The 14,866-nt window shown below is 37.8% G+C and overlaps 1 pseudogene; it reads right to left on the reverse strand.

Moving 5' to 3' along the window:
- Positions 1 to 10,427: 10,427 nt before the first annotated feature.
- LOC133671488 (guanosine nucleotide diphosphate dissociation inhibitor At5g09550-like) lies at positions 10,428 to 13,907 on the reverse strand (annotated as a pseudogene).
- Positions 13,908 to 14,866: the final 959 nt, after the last annotated feature.

The following is a 14,866-nucleotide window of genomic DNA, read 5'->3' on the forward strand; positions in this document are numbered from 1 at the left end:
CGTGCAGCGTTGTCCACTAAAACATCTATGTGTGGTAGAGGAAAATCATCCTTGGGACTAGCTTTATTCAAATTCCGAAAATCCACGCACACTCTAATCTTTCCCTCTTTCTTAGGCACCACAACAATGTTAGATACCCATTGTGGATACCTAACTACTTCTAGAAAACCAGCATCCCATTGCTTCTCGAGTTCTGTCTTGACCTTCATCCAGACATCCGGGTGGGCCCTCCTCAGCTTCTGCTTGACTGGCTTACAACCTTCTTCCAACGGTATCTTGTGTACTACAATATTTGTATCCAAACCAGGCATATCTTCATAGGACCAAGCAAAGACATCTGAATATTCTTGTAGTAGGGCGATCACTTTTATCCTTTGCTCAAAAGTAATTAGGGTACCTATTTTTAACTCCTTCTTGAACTGATCACTGCCTACATTGATGGTTTCAAGTTCCTCTGCAGCAGGTTTCCAAGTCTGTTCCTGTTGTTCTACTAGCCTGGTGAATTCACTAATATTGCTTTCATCCCACTCTTCTTCTTCCATAGCTATCATATGTTCGTTCAAGTTTGGCCATTTATTCTTGATGCTAAATGTATGTGATGTTGTAGGAGATCCGCTTTCAGGATTCCTGAAAGCGGGAAGTGTTTGGTGTAAATGCATAAAAAAGAAAGCAGTTTGTGAAAAGTGCATGATCTCACAATTTATTTAAAGAAAAGGTGGGCCCCATAACAAACATAAAATCTAGCTGACATTATGAGCCTTGATTGTCAACTAGAGGAAATAAAAGCAAACATAAGCAATGACAAAAGCATGTTAAGGCAAACAAAGTTGGTTTACATTTTGAAAACTACGGGAGCTTCTTAGGTCACCCAGTTCTGAAACTTCTCGTCCTGAGCCAACTTGCGCACAAAGGTCTTGGCGGAGACGTCTTCTATGGTGTAGACCGTCAGTTGTGGGAGTGCTTCGTCTCCCTTTCTTACTACTGTCTTCGTGTCATCTTCTTCTATCTTGTTTTCCCCCAAGGTATTTATGCCCATGTTTGACAGTTCTTGATCAAGGCTTTCGGCTTCTTTATCATGTTGCATTATGTATGCAGCTTTTGGGAATGACACGCTAAGAGGAGGGATTTCTAGCTTTTCTTCCTCAGGCTCTCTTCCTTTAATTCTAGCCATCCTTCTTGCCCTTCTCCGCCCAGCAGCCCATCGATAATCCTCTTGGCTAGGTTGATACCCTAACCCAAATCTTTGAGCAGCACTTTTCATCCTTGTCGGACTAACCCCTTCTGGTATCCCGATAATAAGGTTATACTAAAATGGGATCCCGCGGTTCAAGAAGCATAGACTTGCCATCCTTGCTGCTTCTGAGATCCTTGGCCTTCTTAGCACTTTGTTCTCCGGCACCCAGTCAGTGTTCACAATCTCAAAGGCATGGATATTGTTATCCTTGCAATCACCTGCTTCGATAAAAGGCACAGCCACATTCTTTATCATGGATACTGTCTCCTCGGCCTTGACAGTTACCAACATCCCATTCATGATATACTTCAGGCATTGGTGCAATGACGAAGCTACTGCCCCCGCTGCATGAATCTAAGGTCTTCCTAACAACATACTATAGGAAGGGTGGATATCCATGACCTGAAGGGTTACTAGGAACATTTGTGGTCCCACATATAGATCCACTTCTAAAGTCCCAATTATTGGCCTAAGTGAGCCATCATACGCTCTGGCCATCATAGTACTCGGCTTTATATGGGATTCATCGACCGGCATTTCTTCCAGAATGTGCTTTGGCAACACGTTAAGGGCCGAGCCATTATCAATGAGTACTTTTCCTATGAGGCAGTCCTTGCACCTAACCGTAATGTATAAGGGCTTGTTATGCCCAGTACCTTCAGCATCAAGTTCATCAGCCGTGAAGTATAGGTAATTAGTTGCATGGATTCTCCCCACTAGATGCTCCATGGTTTTATGTTCAATGTCTTGGGGTACATATGCCTCATTCAGTACCTTCTGCAAGGCGTTTTGATGCGGCTCAGAGCTGAGTATCAAGGACATCAGGGAGATCCTAGCTGGAGTCTTCTTTAGTTGATCTACCATGCAATATTCGTTGTGCTTGATCAACTTCAGGAATTCATTTGACTCCTCTTCCGTTACCGGCTTATTAACTTCTAGTGCTTTGTCCAGATCTACCACTTCTTTGCCCTTTGCCTTCCTCAACTCCTCGGGCGTAAAGCAACGACCACTCCGAGTCAAACCACTAATCTCAGTTTGGAACAAAGGAAGAGGAGCTCGAACGTTGGAGGTATAACCATAATTATAAGGCATGGCATTGTGATTCCCTTTGGTGTAGGATGGTTTGACCAAGATTAACCTTGGGGGCCCATTAGCCATTTGTTGGATCCTGCATACTCCCGTCATCTCATCTTGACCTTCCATCATGCTCACCTCACCCCTGCTCTCCATGGGTTCAATTCTCAATTGCCCTATTTTTAACATTTTTGCAATCTTTTCACCAAACTCGATGCAATCTTCAATATGGTGTCCATCTCTTCCATGGAACTCACAATAATCACCTCCCACCGGATGGCCTCCCACATTTTCCTCTAGAAATCCTGATCGTACTAACATGTCGTACATCTTTTCCATGGACACCTTCAACACCTTGCATTGATTTCCAACTTCTATCATGCCTATTCCACTACTACTTGAGGCATGTTTAGGCAACGAGTTTGAATTAATGTTGGGCTTGTCTTCAAAGGATACCCATCCTATCTTAATAAGCTCCAACAATCTTTTCTTGAAGGCGTAACAGGTTTCAATCTCATGCCCGGGATTACCCGCATGGTACTCACAAGTCAACTCGGGCTTGTACCAAATTGGGAATGGTGGTTGTAATGGTAGTGTAGGGATAGGAGCGATGTGCCCAATGCTCAATAGTTTGGCGTACATGTCCTTCAAAGGCATGGGTAGTGGCGGTAATTGTTCTGAAGGGTATCTTATATAGGGTCTTTGGTAGTGATTTTGGTTGTTTGACTGGTTATTTGTTCGATTAGGGGGAAAAGGTTGGTTAAAGTTCATGTGTGAGAATTGAGAGGTAGGTACTTGTGGATTGTGGGAATCTACTTTCTTGCCCTTATACCCACCTTCCAAGTTGTTAATATCTCCTTCTCTCTTTCTTCCAATAAAACCCTTCTTTTCCACTGGCATTGCTATTCGCCCAGCTTTAATCCCTTGTTCTATCCTCTCAGCTATGCGTACCGCATCATAGAAATGTTGAGAGGAGCCACCCATTAGGTGCTCATAATAAGGTGCTTTGAAGGTATTGACGAACAAGCTCACCATTTCTGTTTCTATCAAAGGGGGTTGGACATGCATTGCCTCATCCATCCATCTTTGCGCATAAGCCCTTACTGACTCCTGGCTCTTTTTCTCCATTGCCATTAGACTTGTTCGATCAGGAGTGATTTCCATGTTAAACTTGTACTGTTTGAGGAAAGCCTCCACCAAGTCTCTCCAGCTTCTAATCTTGACACTATCTAACCTCATGTACCAACTCAAAGCGGACCCTGAGAGGCTATCCTGAAAGAAATAGATTAGCAGCTTATCATCGCGGATCACTTCCGCCATTTTATTGCAGTAGGATCGAAGGTGAGTGTTTGGGCATTCCAAACCGGTATACTTAACAAACTCTGGTATTCGAAAATCTTTTGGCACCACGATGTTTGGTACCAAACATACTTCGGCTGCTCGCATAGGGTCAAACCAATCATTACCCTCAACTGCCCTTAATCTTTCTTCCAAAGCAAACAACTTGTCCTGGTCCATCAGACTGGGAGACCTATTATCCGGGGTTCCTTCCGCTGTTAAGTCAACAGTGACCGGAGCATGAGTTGGTAGAATAGGAGTAATAGGCACAAACTGCTGCCCATTGGCCGAGTTTGCCCCCTGGTTTTGAGATGTTTGAGGAATGTGAACTGTTGGTGCTCCTTCAAGCTGTTGTGCTGATGTACCCTCCCCATTCTTAGCTCTTAGAAGCTGCTCCAGTAAGTCGGTTAGCCGAGAAACTTCATTCTTTACGGACTCCAACTCGGTTTGATAATGTGACTCTAAGTGAGCTCTCTCTTCGTTCTCCATTCTTGCTCCAGACCGGGTGTTGTGGATTTTGGATGTGGGACCTATGTTTCACGGTCTGGGATGCATGGAGAAATGTAAATGAATGTATGATAAAGAAACAATGTATGAATGCCTATGTAAATATGAGTTTTTTTCAAAAAAAAAACGATCGGTGGCCAACATTCCTCTTGTGTATTGGGCATGGACTCTTTTTGTCACGTTCCTTATCAGGAGTAGTTTCTTCTCAAGCTGCTGCTTTGGTAGGCTTATATATATTTTTACAAAAAATGGGTCAAAGTCCCTTTTCATTAATATTGGCTAATACATCTCTTGAAAAGAGAGTACAAAATAATAAAAAGAAAATACATCAATCTTCCTCTTCATTCATGTCTCTAGCCACTGGTAGGAAAGCGAGGCCTCGATTCTCAATTTTCTCTAAGAAGGCATCCGTCTCAGCCAAGCTTTGTCGATAACAAAAGATGTCCCTTCCTACCCTTCGAGCATTGGCTCTAATAATCCGCGCATGAATGACAGCTTCATCCATTTGCTCATCTACTTTGGCCATCTTCTCTATAAGCAACATGTTGTTCCGATTCAAGGTATGGTTGTTGGTGTCGATCTGTTCTTTATGTTTTTCTGAAACTTCCAACTTTTTGGTCAACTGTTTCACCTTTTCTCGTTCTTTGTCAAACTTCACCTTCAGCGTTCTAATTTCAATTTTCTTAGCTGCCAAATCTGCCTTCAAAACCTCCTCTTCATTCCCCTTTCTTTCGAACTCTTGTAATTCAGCTAGGCGACTTTCTCTCATTATATATTTCTTGTTTAACTCATCATACTTCTCAATTCGGTCCAACAACTCTGCTTGAACATGCAAGAATTTGTCCTCGACATTCTCTTGATAGCCGTTGAAGTCAGCTTTCAATGCTTCCAATTCAGAGCTGCTTTGCATCCAATCCAAAATCAGTCTTCCTCTTTCTTTCTCAGATTCTTCTATTACGGCCTTTCCTTTGCTCAATTGTAGCTCCAACACCCCTATTTTCACATCTCTGGATTCGAGCTGTTCGTTTAGAAACACTCTGCTTTTATCTCCTTCCATCATCATCCTTTCTAATGCTGCTTTATCTCCCTTACTCTTTCCCAATTCTATTTGGAGCCTTTCTAGTTGCTCCATAAGGTCTTCCTCATTACTGACCTTTTTTCTTTTCAATGACCCTTCTTCAATTCGTGAAGGCCCATCTTCAGGACATGGCTTTTTCGGAGCGGCAATCGGGGTCAAATTCCTCCACTTTTCATATCCTTCACTTGAGCTTGGGTCTCTTAAACCTTCTGACTCCTTTTGAATTACAGTCAAATGGCACCAATCTTGTTTGATGGTTTCAAGAACTGCTCTCGCGGATTGATCCTTGAAAAACCCAAAAAATTCAGCAAGTCCCACAGTTCTTGGGATGTGTTGTATGCCACCTAACTGTCTTATCACCAGAGCCGGAGCATAGCTGACATAACCTGTGATCCCAATTAAAGGTATCCAGCATTTTTGTCCACAACTTACTATGACATCAACTGATTTAACCCAAGGGGCCTTCCAACTAAAGCTGCTACTAGGTAACTCTTGCAGTTTTTCCATCCAACCCTGATCACCCAGGATTCCCCATTCTTCTTCCTCCACTATCTTCAAGGGTTTTTGGTTAAACCACCAAAAATTATTAAAGATCGGCTTCTTGGTTTCAACATGGCTTACCATCCAGATGTATAATAACTGAGTACAACATCTCACTGCGCCTTTCCCCGTCTTTCTAAAATGGTTGAGGGTCAGCAAGGTCTCAGCTAATATGGCAGTTGTAGGGTTGACATGAGTATTTTCATATTCCACGAATGCAGCAGCAGCTTCTAGACTTATAACCCCTTTTAAGCTTGGAAATAACACGAGACCATAGATCCCCAGAGCGATTAACCTGTCTCTTTCTACTATTGAGACGTATTGCTCCTTTTTCTTTTCTAATTCAACTTCCAGAAATTTCCACCTTAAACCGCTGCCATTCTTTTCTAAAAATCTGCTCAGATGTGGAATCTTCAATAATTTTGACAACTCAGGAATCACCTTGTCATTTCTCAAAGGAAAGTAAACCCGGTGTAGGTGTTTGGGAAACTCCGTCAACATTCCATATTCCTCTATAGTGGGACACAAATCCACATTTCCAAAGGAAAAGCATCTGTAATCGGGATCCCAAAAATTAATCAAGGCTTTGATAGCTGGGTTCAATACTTCTATCTTTGCAATGTCTAACAATCGCCCATACTTCCCGACAAATGCTGCCTCATCAATGCTTTGGCAATGGCCCAATATTTTCTTCATCTCATATACTACGCAATTCAGGTCTTTGACTATTGGAAGCTTCCTTGCATCATATCTAGAGCAGTCTCCCTCTGATAGTTGTGACAATTCAGAATTCTGCCCATATTCCACAGTAGAAAATTTGGTAATGATGGCCATCTTATCGTTTCAAAATACCTGAAAACCAAATGTTTTATGGTTTAGATTGTTTTATGCAAAATGTATTTTGTGGAGCATACACCCTATAGCCAGTTCTAAGTCTTTTATGCTTGACGAGGGTAGGTTAGCTATTAAGTCTCTAAAAAGGGTCTCTTGCTGTCCCAGTGATTGCCCTCATGGAGGCAACATGGGGGCTTGTAGGCAATGAGACGGCACATGTACCAACTATTGTCAGTCTAAGCGCTCAGCGAAGAGTTGGGGTTTACACAAACTTAAACCTTGACTAAAAGTCGTAAGGTAAGCTGCTAGTCCCCCACTTAACTTAAAGTTTGTGTGCTCTAAAAAAAAACAAAGTATGTGATGCATGTGACAGTTCTATACAAATGCATGAAACAGTTCTATACAAATGCATGAACAATATTGCGTAAAAATATTTAAAGCATATAAGCAGATAACAAAAGGAAAGGCATATTAACAATAAACACATGAAAACAAAAACAAATCAAACAAAAAACAAAGCTTAGTCCACAAGGTCCCCAGCGGAGTCGCCATTCTGTCGCGGGGTGCGCGACGTCGCGGCGATCGTCCACCCTCAGGGTGTGTAATGGGGGGATATATATCAGGTAAATATGGGGAGACAAGGAATTCTTTGTCTCTTAGCAGTAAAAAAATGGTGTGGGAGTCGCCACCTAGTATTTTGGTCACTAGGAACCTTAACTGGTCTCAGAGATCAGGCACGGGGACTGGTTGCGTAAAGGGAAGGTATTAGCACCCCAAATACGCCCTACCTAAGGTAAGCTGTTTTGTTTATTTGTCTGATAAAATCAAGGTCTCGTTGTGTTTCCTAGTTGTTGGTCCGTCTATGGTTCAAGAAAAGTCCTCCTCAATAAGGAGGTCCTTATCTTATCGGGTAAAACCTAACCGTTCTAAAATCTATGTAAAAAAACCATATTTTTAATATCAGGAAAACATTTTATGTATAAATTCGTAATCCCAAATACTAAAAGAAAACAAAAAGATTTTTTTAGAATTTTTGAAATATTGGCCTAGTTCTCATGGCTTAAATAAACCGGTTATTAAAGCCAAAATGCATGCTAATACATATATCGTTTTGAAATTTTCTTTGTTGTATGAAAAATATGATGTTATAATATTTATATATATATATTGAAGAAACTAGGCCGTATTTTAAAACAAAACATTTTTTAATTATGTATATTTTTTTTATGTTTTGACGCAAATCGAGTATTTTAATACTGGGTTGATATTCTTACGGTATAAAAATACAACCGAATATTAATCCACTTTGATAAAAATATGCAGAAAAATCAACAATATTTTTAAAGATATTTAGGAAATTTTGGAAAGCAAAAGACATTTTTTATTTTGAAAATCTTTGTTGTTTTGATGAAAACCGGATATTTTAAAACCGAATTTGTATCTCTATAACATAAAAATACAAACCAATATTGATCAAAATACAATAATAAAATTACAGAAAAATCACATATTTTTTTAAATAATTTTTGAAGAATTTTTGTAATTTTATATATATATATATATATATCTATATATAAATAATACAAAATATAATATATATAATATATAATATTAAAGGGGCTGGGCTGGTCCGGCCCACCCAACTGGGCTGGGCCGGGCTCAGCCCAAAAATGGATTGGGCCGATTTCGGCCCCAAAAACTAATGCTGCCTTCTGGGCCAGGCCCGACCCAGAAGGCATGGCTGGGCCAGAATCCGCCTGGCCCAGCAACCCAAACGGGCGGGGGGAATTATTTTCCACCCACCCCTGCATGCAGAACGCTATTCGTTCTGCATGCAGAGAAGGAAAAAACAAAACGCCAAAAAATGAAGGAGAAGAAAGGTTACCTGGCGCGGAGGAGGCGGTGGCTTGCTGCGTTTCTGGCGGTTCTGTGGCGGAGGCTGGTGGTGGCGTCTTGGCTCACGGACGGCGGCTCCAAGCAGCAGCGGCGGTGCTCTGTTTTTCGGTATTTTCCCGTGACCTTCCCCGGTTTGGTTTCCCTCAAGTTTTCAACTCTTCCTTTCCTCTTCCAATGTTTCGGTCTTTTTTCTTTCTTCCCTTCCCTCTCTTCTCTCGGTCTGTTTTCTTTTTTTCTTTGTTTTTTTTTCTCGCCTCTCTTGGTCCTCTCTCTCGGTCTTCCCTTTCTCTCCTCCGTTTTTCGTTTTTTTTCCCTTCTCCCCCTTTCTTGTTGTTGCTGTGTTGGTGTTATTTATAGAGCCAAATGAGTGGCTTTTTGCTGTGGAGCATGGGGAGCAGCCGGCTGGTCGGCCATGGGCGCGACTGCCCAGGTTCGGCCCCTCCCTCCGGTTTTCTGGCGAGTGCGCGGCGGGTGGTCGGCCATTGTGTTCGGTCGGTGGGCTCCAGGCAAGAGAGGGCCCTGCAAAATTCAAAAAAACAAAAAGCTTACTTTCCTTCTTCCCCGCTGCATGTTCGGGGGGGGAAGAAGAAAGGGGAACAGTGCCGTTCAAAACGGCACCGTTCGGTCTTCCTCTTTTTTCTTTTTCTTTTTTTTCAAATATATGAAACGGCATCGTTTTAGAGAAAACACGCCGTTTCATTTAACTGTGGCGCCAAAACGCGCCAATGTTCAAATCAGCCCTCAATCATCTTTTGTCCCTTCAATTGCATCCCTGCCAAATTTCGAACCCCGTCTCTATATTTGGCCGCGTTTTTCACTTTGGTCCTTGGCCTCTGATTTATGCAATTGAGCCCTTAATTGATCAATAAACTTCCAATTTCTTCAATTAGGCCGCTGAATCAATTAATTCCAGCCCCCTATACTTACGCACCTTCTTCAATTTGGTCCCTGGTTTCGGATTTCTTCAATTAAGTCCCTAATTGGCCCTTAAACTTCAATATTTATGCAATTAAGCCCCTCATTTGACTTAATAAAATTCCTAAAAAATATATTTTGGCCCCAGAACTTAAATTTCTTCTAATTAAAGCCCAAATTGACTTAAAAATCAATTTTTCTTGCAATCAAATCCCTTATAAATTCATTTAAAAATCCAATTAAGTCCATAAACATCCAAATTTGGGCTTTTCTCCTCAAATCCAAATTTTCCTTCTCAACAGAGCTCTCCTCCTTCAAGAATATACTGTCAAAAATCCAATCTTTGTATTTTTAACCTCATTGAACAATTTTCCGACAATTTTCTGAGCGCTTCTGCCTCCTGTTATTTTTTCTTAACCTCCTTTGGCTATATATATATATATTATATATATATATATATATATTTTGTGGGGGACCCAAAAATGGGTTACAACACTTATTATATTAGATAATAGTATAAATTATATCTTGAAACTTTATATAACAATTTAAGCTTTTAACCCTTGTTAACCAAGTGATCATGAGTTTAAATCTTGATATCTCATCTAACAACTTAAATCTTTGGATTAAAGTGATAATTTAATATATTAACAATGGAATATCCATGAGCAAAAGAAAGTTTGAAAAAAATTTATAGACTTTGTATGCAAATCTCTCCAATAAATTCTAGATCATGTGCTTAATTTATACGCAAACCATGCCCCCCCACACACACACGCACGTGTGTGTGTGTGAAGTTATAGAAAAAAAAAGTAAAGCCTTCAAAGTTCAAAATAAAGTATTGATGTAATTCTACTTAGACAATTAAAGTTGTATAAGCATAGATTAAGAAAATTCAAACATAAATCAGAACAATATTTTACTTTGATGGGAACTCATATTTGATGATTTAGATTCTAATTCATTAACATTTTTGCACTAGATTCTCTGAGTAAAGTAAAAAAACCATGTTTATTCAACAACAACACTTGCAGCACTCAAGTCCACGGAGAGATCAAAAATCTGTACCAAAACAAAAACTAGATTGTAAGTAAATAGGTGCATAGACTTTGTATCACATCTTTAATTATAGTTTTTATATACTTTGGTCAAGATTAAAAGGATGTCTGAGAGTATTGTAGTGATTGCATTTTAAAGTATTTTTTTCTCGAAAATACATCAAAATAATATTTTATTATTATTTTTTAAAAATCATTTTTGAAATTGTTTTTCAAATTTTGCCGAACCCAACTTAGAACAGAATATGAAAAGGGGCTAAAGTGATATACTAAAGGTAGATTGTCTATTTTTCAGCTATGATACAATAAGTCAGTACAAATTCTCTTTCTTTTTTTGAACCATTTTAATCTTCATGTCAGGTATTTACCTTGCTAATTGTTCCTAAATCTTAATGCTAGGCATTGACCTTGCTAATTGTTCATCAAGGAAAATTGAAATTGTTTAAGCACAAGGACTTTTAATATTGTCAAGTATATATCTCGACCAAAATAAAAAATGTTGTTCTCTATAATTCAACTTAAGAAGTTTGAGATACTTACCTTTCCAATTATTTTATTGTACATAGCAATCACATTTTGTATTGTGGTCTTAAAGTGAGTCGTTACATCATAGCTCTGCAAAGAATATTATGATCTTAATCAATACTACTGAGTTATTTTGGGAAAATGTGAAATTTAGAAAGTTAGACAACAAGCTTGTTAGTAGAGTTACAGGGAGACATGAAAAGGTTCCCCTTTTGAGCTACTCTATAAGGATTTATAATTGTTATGTAAATGAAAACTCTAGCCAATCTTATCACAAAGGTAAGAAAAGACATGTATAAATGGTAGGTATACTTGTAACTTACAATAGAAATGAAGCAATGGTCATCTTCCTTATTGTTTTTATGCACATATATGTTGTAAATATCATATAAAATCTTATCTACTGGACTAAGCAAGTAAATTCCTGCCTTCAGTTCCATCTCAGGGTTATCTGTCTTAGCTTCAGTTGAAACAAAAATAATGCATTTTCCTTTTGGAGTAACATTGTGAGCATATGAACAGCAAAAGAGATACCTAGAGAAGTAATGTGAAAGTTTACAAACAAATCTTCAAAGATATCTAGAATTGAATATCTGCAACTTAAATTTTAACTGTTTCATTTCTATCCATCTTAATAATGCATTTAAAAGCATGCAGTCGATCAAAGGGCATTATAATATGCATTTAAAGGCTTATATGAGAGCTTTTACGGTTTCATCTGCACAAATAAAAGTAAATGTACATGTGTGATTTGCGTCCAAGTTACTTATGTGGCAGAATAACTTCATAGAGTGAGAATCACTAGTGTCAGGAATAGGATGGCTCATTATACAAATAGCATGAGCAGCCTTTCCAACTTTCTTCACCTGTGGCATTACAACAATGATAGATAAAAGGTGATTAACATAGTCAAAGCCCATTTCAACAAATGAAGCAGTGAAGCAAGAGACCGATCTCAAAATTGTTTAATGCTACCTTGTTTGGCAAATAGGATGGGTCACAAATAGCTTTCTTGCATCTAACAGTTTCTCCTTTAGAAGTCACGTTAATGGCTTTTCCATTTTCATCGAACTTTACCTGTCAATATATAACAAGACCTTTAAGGATCAAGTAGTTTGACAATAAAAAGCAAGCAACAAATCAAGAATCATAGATTCACATGCTAAAGAAAAGGTCATGGATACACGTTGTTATTGCAATTTTACTTTATATTCTAGCTTGTTAAGCATGTAAGTGTCACCATATACTACACTTAAGTGTGCAAATGATTGACAAAATACCAAGACATGTTAGAGCAACTTATCTTCACTCCCTAACTCTGTAAAAACGCTATGGACTTCAACAAACCTGAGGCAATTCTGCTAGTCCATAAAGTGGATAGATATAAGGTGATCCTCTTTGGAAACATGCCAATGACACTGCATAAAGCTTTACAGAACAAACAATAGAATAGGTTGAAAATTACTTCTTTTTTTTTTTTTGTAACCATCAAAGACAAGTAGAGAACAAGATTTCAAAGAATTGTAAGTGCACCTTCATTCTCTTCATAAAATCCAAAGATGGCTGATCCAAGTAATTATAATCAAGATGAAGACCTAGTGCATGACCGATAAAGTCAATCATATCATCTTCTAACCCATATTTTCTACATGAAATATGATTAACAAGCATTAATCTAATAGTTAAAATTTGATCATCTAGCTCTCAAAAACATAAAATATACATTAAGGTGCATAAATTCATTCAAGCCATTTATCAATAGATGATATGATATTAAACTAGGCTGAAATTTCTATCAATTAAAGAGAAATGTTAATCAAACACATACACTATAACTTCTCTTGTTGCAACTTTAGTCAAGTCCAGACCCTCATGAGACTTGGGATCATTGTCCTCGTAATCTTGGACATAAATGAAGAACTTTCGAGCACGGTGTTTTTCAAACTATCCCATCAATGGTGATTTTAGTGCTTCCACATCAGCTGCTGGCACTTTGTGGATCTGAAAATCAAAATTACTTCTTTTATTTTTTCACTAAACAATAATATTTTTTGTTCTAGATTTTAGATTACGCAAATGTGTTCTACCTTCCCTTTATTGTACACAAAACTACCATCAACAACCTTGAAATTGAGATACTTAGTAACATTTATGTGTATCAGAACACGAACCAAACCACCATTGGCGATATTAAACTAGCATAACAAATTGAAGGAAAAAAAACAACATAAACACTTATTGTATGTTATCATTTAACAACGAGATCATAAAACTCCATACAAAATACCTTAGGTATCATGTCAACATTGTACTCCTTACTTGCACCTAGGCTCTCCAGAGACTAGTCACTCCCCCTGAAACGCTTCCATAGCTACAATCATGAAGAGGGTCAAGGAAAAAATCACATAAGAATATGAAAAAGATAGTAGACAAGAAAATCAAAAGTATTTTACAACATGAACATAAGAGAATCACCTTATTAAGATTAACAGATGTTGATTCTCCTCCATAATAGTCATTGCGGTCCATATACAGTACATGTTTCAAACGAAGATTCAATTGGATTATCATAGAAAAATTAAATTATATAGATAAATTAAGGAGAAACACATGCTTTTTCCAAACACCAAGACTCCAAAAATCTAATACGTTTCAGAGTTCATCAATGGAGAGTAAATGTTGCAGGCCAGAAAATTAAAACATTAGTGTTATGCTTGTGATAACAAAAACATCTAAAAAAAGAGAGAATTATTTTGAGTCCATAAACGAAAAGAAGACCACTGAGAATGCATTCCTTGAGACCAATTCCTAGAACAATCACATCATACTCTTCATCCTTGGTCACAAAATCCAACTTAGAAACAAACCTTTTTGAAGATTTGATAGATAAAGGAAGGAATGAAGACATTATTATTATTTTTATACAAAATAAGGAGAAATATTGGAGATAATGAAAAGAAAAAGGTCAAGTTTTCTATATGTGTGTGTGTGTGAGAGCGAGAGAGAGAGAAAGAGATTTAAAGCAAGTCTTTAGTGGGAACCAACGACAATAATGCACAAAGCAACGTTAAATGGGTGATTACCAAAGACCAGGGAATGGTTAGTAAAGGTACGTTACCATGCACCAACATGCATTTCTAGACATTATATTTTCTTTTAACCTAATCTAACGTAGGATGTTAATCTCTCTTGTTTGCAGAAAAAGCAATATTTTTTCGTATTTTTCCTTTTTATATTTTGTTTTGAGAAATTTTACAATGTTCAAGGATGACATCATATTAGTAATTCAATGAAATTCATTCTGGAAAAAAACACAGATACAAGAGGGAGAGAAAAATTCATGACTTACTAAAAGTGATAAGAATATCTTGATCATATTAGTTATTCAATGGATCCACTCTACAGAAATTAATAGATACAAGTAAGAGAGAGAAATAATATGTGGAGATATTTTTATTATTTTTGATGGGTCATAAATTTTATTCTGTCTCCCATATGTGTTGGTCTTTTTCTTTAAAGAAGGTTTCATTAAGTAACTAATAGAATACCACTAATTACAACTTGAGTATAATAAAATCTTAAATTTTATGTTTTGTATACTAGCTTATCTCTATGGAATTTTATTTTACCTAAATAAATTTTACTTCAAGTTTAAATTTTTAGCTAATATATAGACAAGGTGAATTGTTGTGGAAAAGAGTTTTTTTTGGACAATAAATAATTCTTTATTTTTTTTTATGGATTGAATTTTGTAGTGATTTGAATTATATGTTTATGAATTTATTATGAACAACAAACCGACTTTTGGAGCAGTGATGAAGGAGATCAAAACGTAGATTTGGAGTTGAAACTTTCTCCGCCAGCAAT

This window comes from Populus nigra, chromosome 13 (genome assembly GCF_951802175.1).
Source record: "Populus nigra chromosome 13, ddPopNigr1.1, whole genome shotgun sequence".
NCBI lineage: Eukaryota > Viridiplantae > Streptophyta > Magnoliopsida > Malpighiales > Salicaceae > Populus > Populus nigra.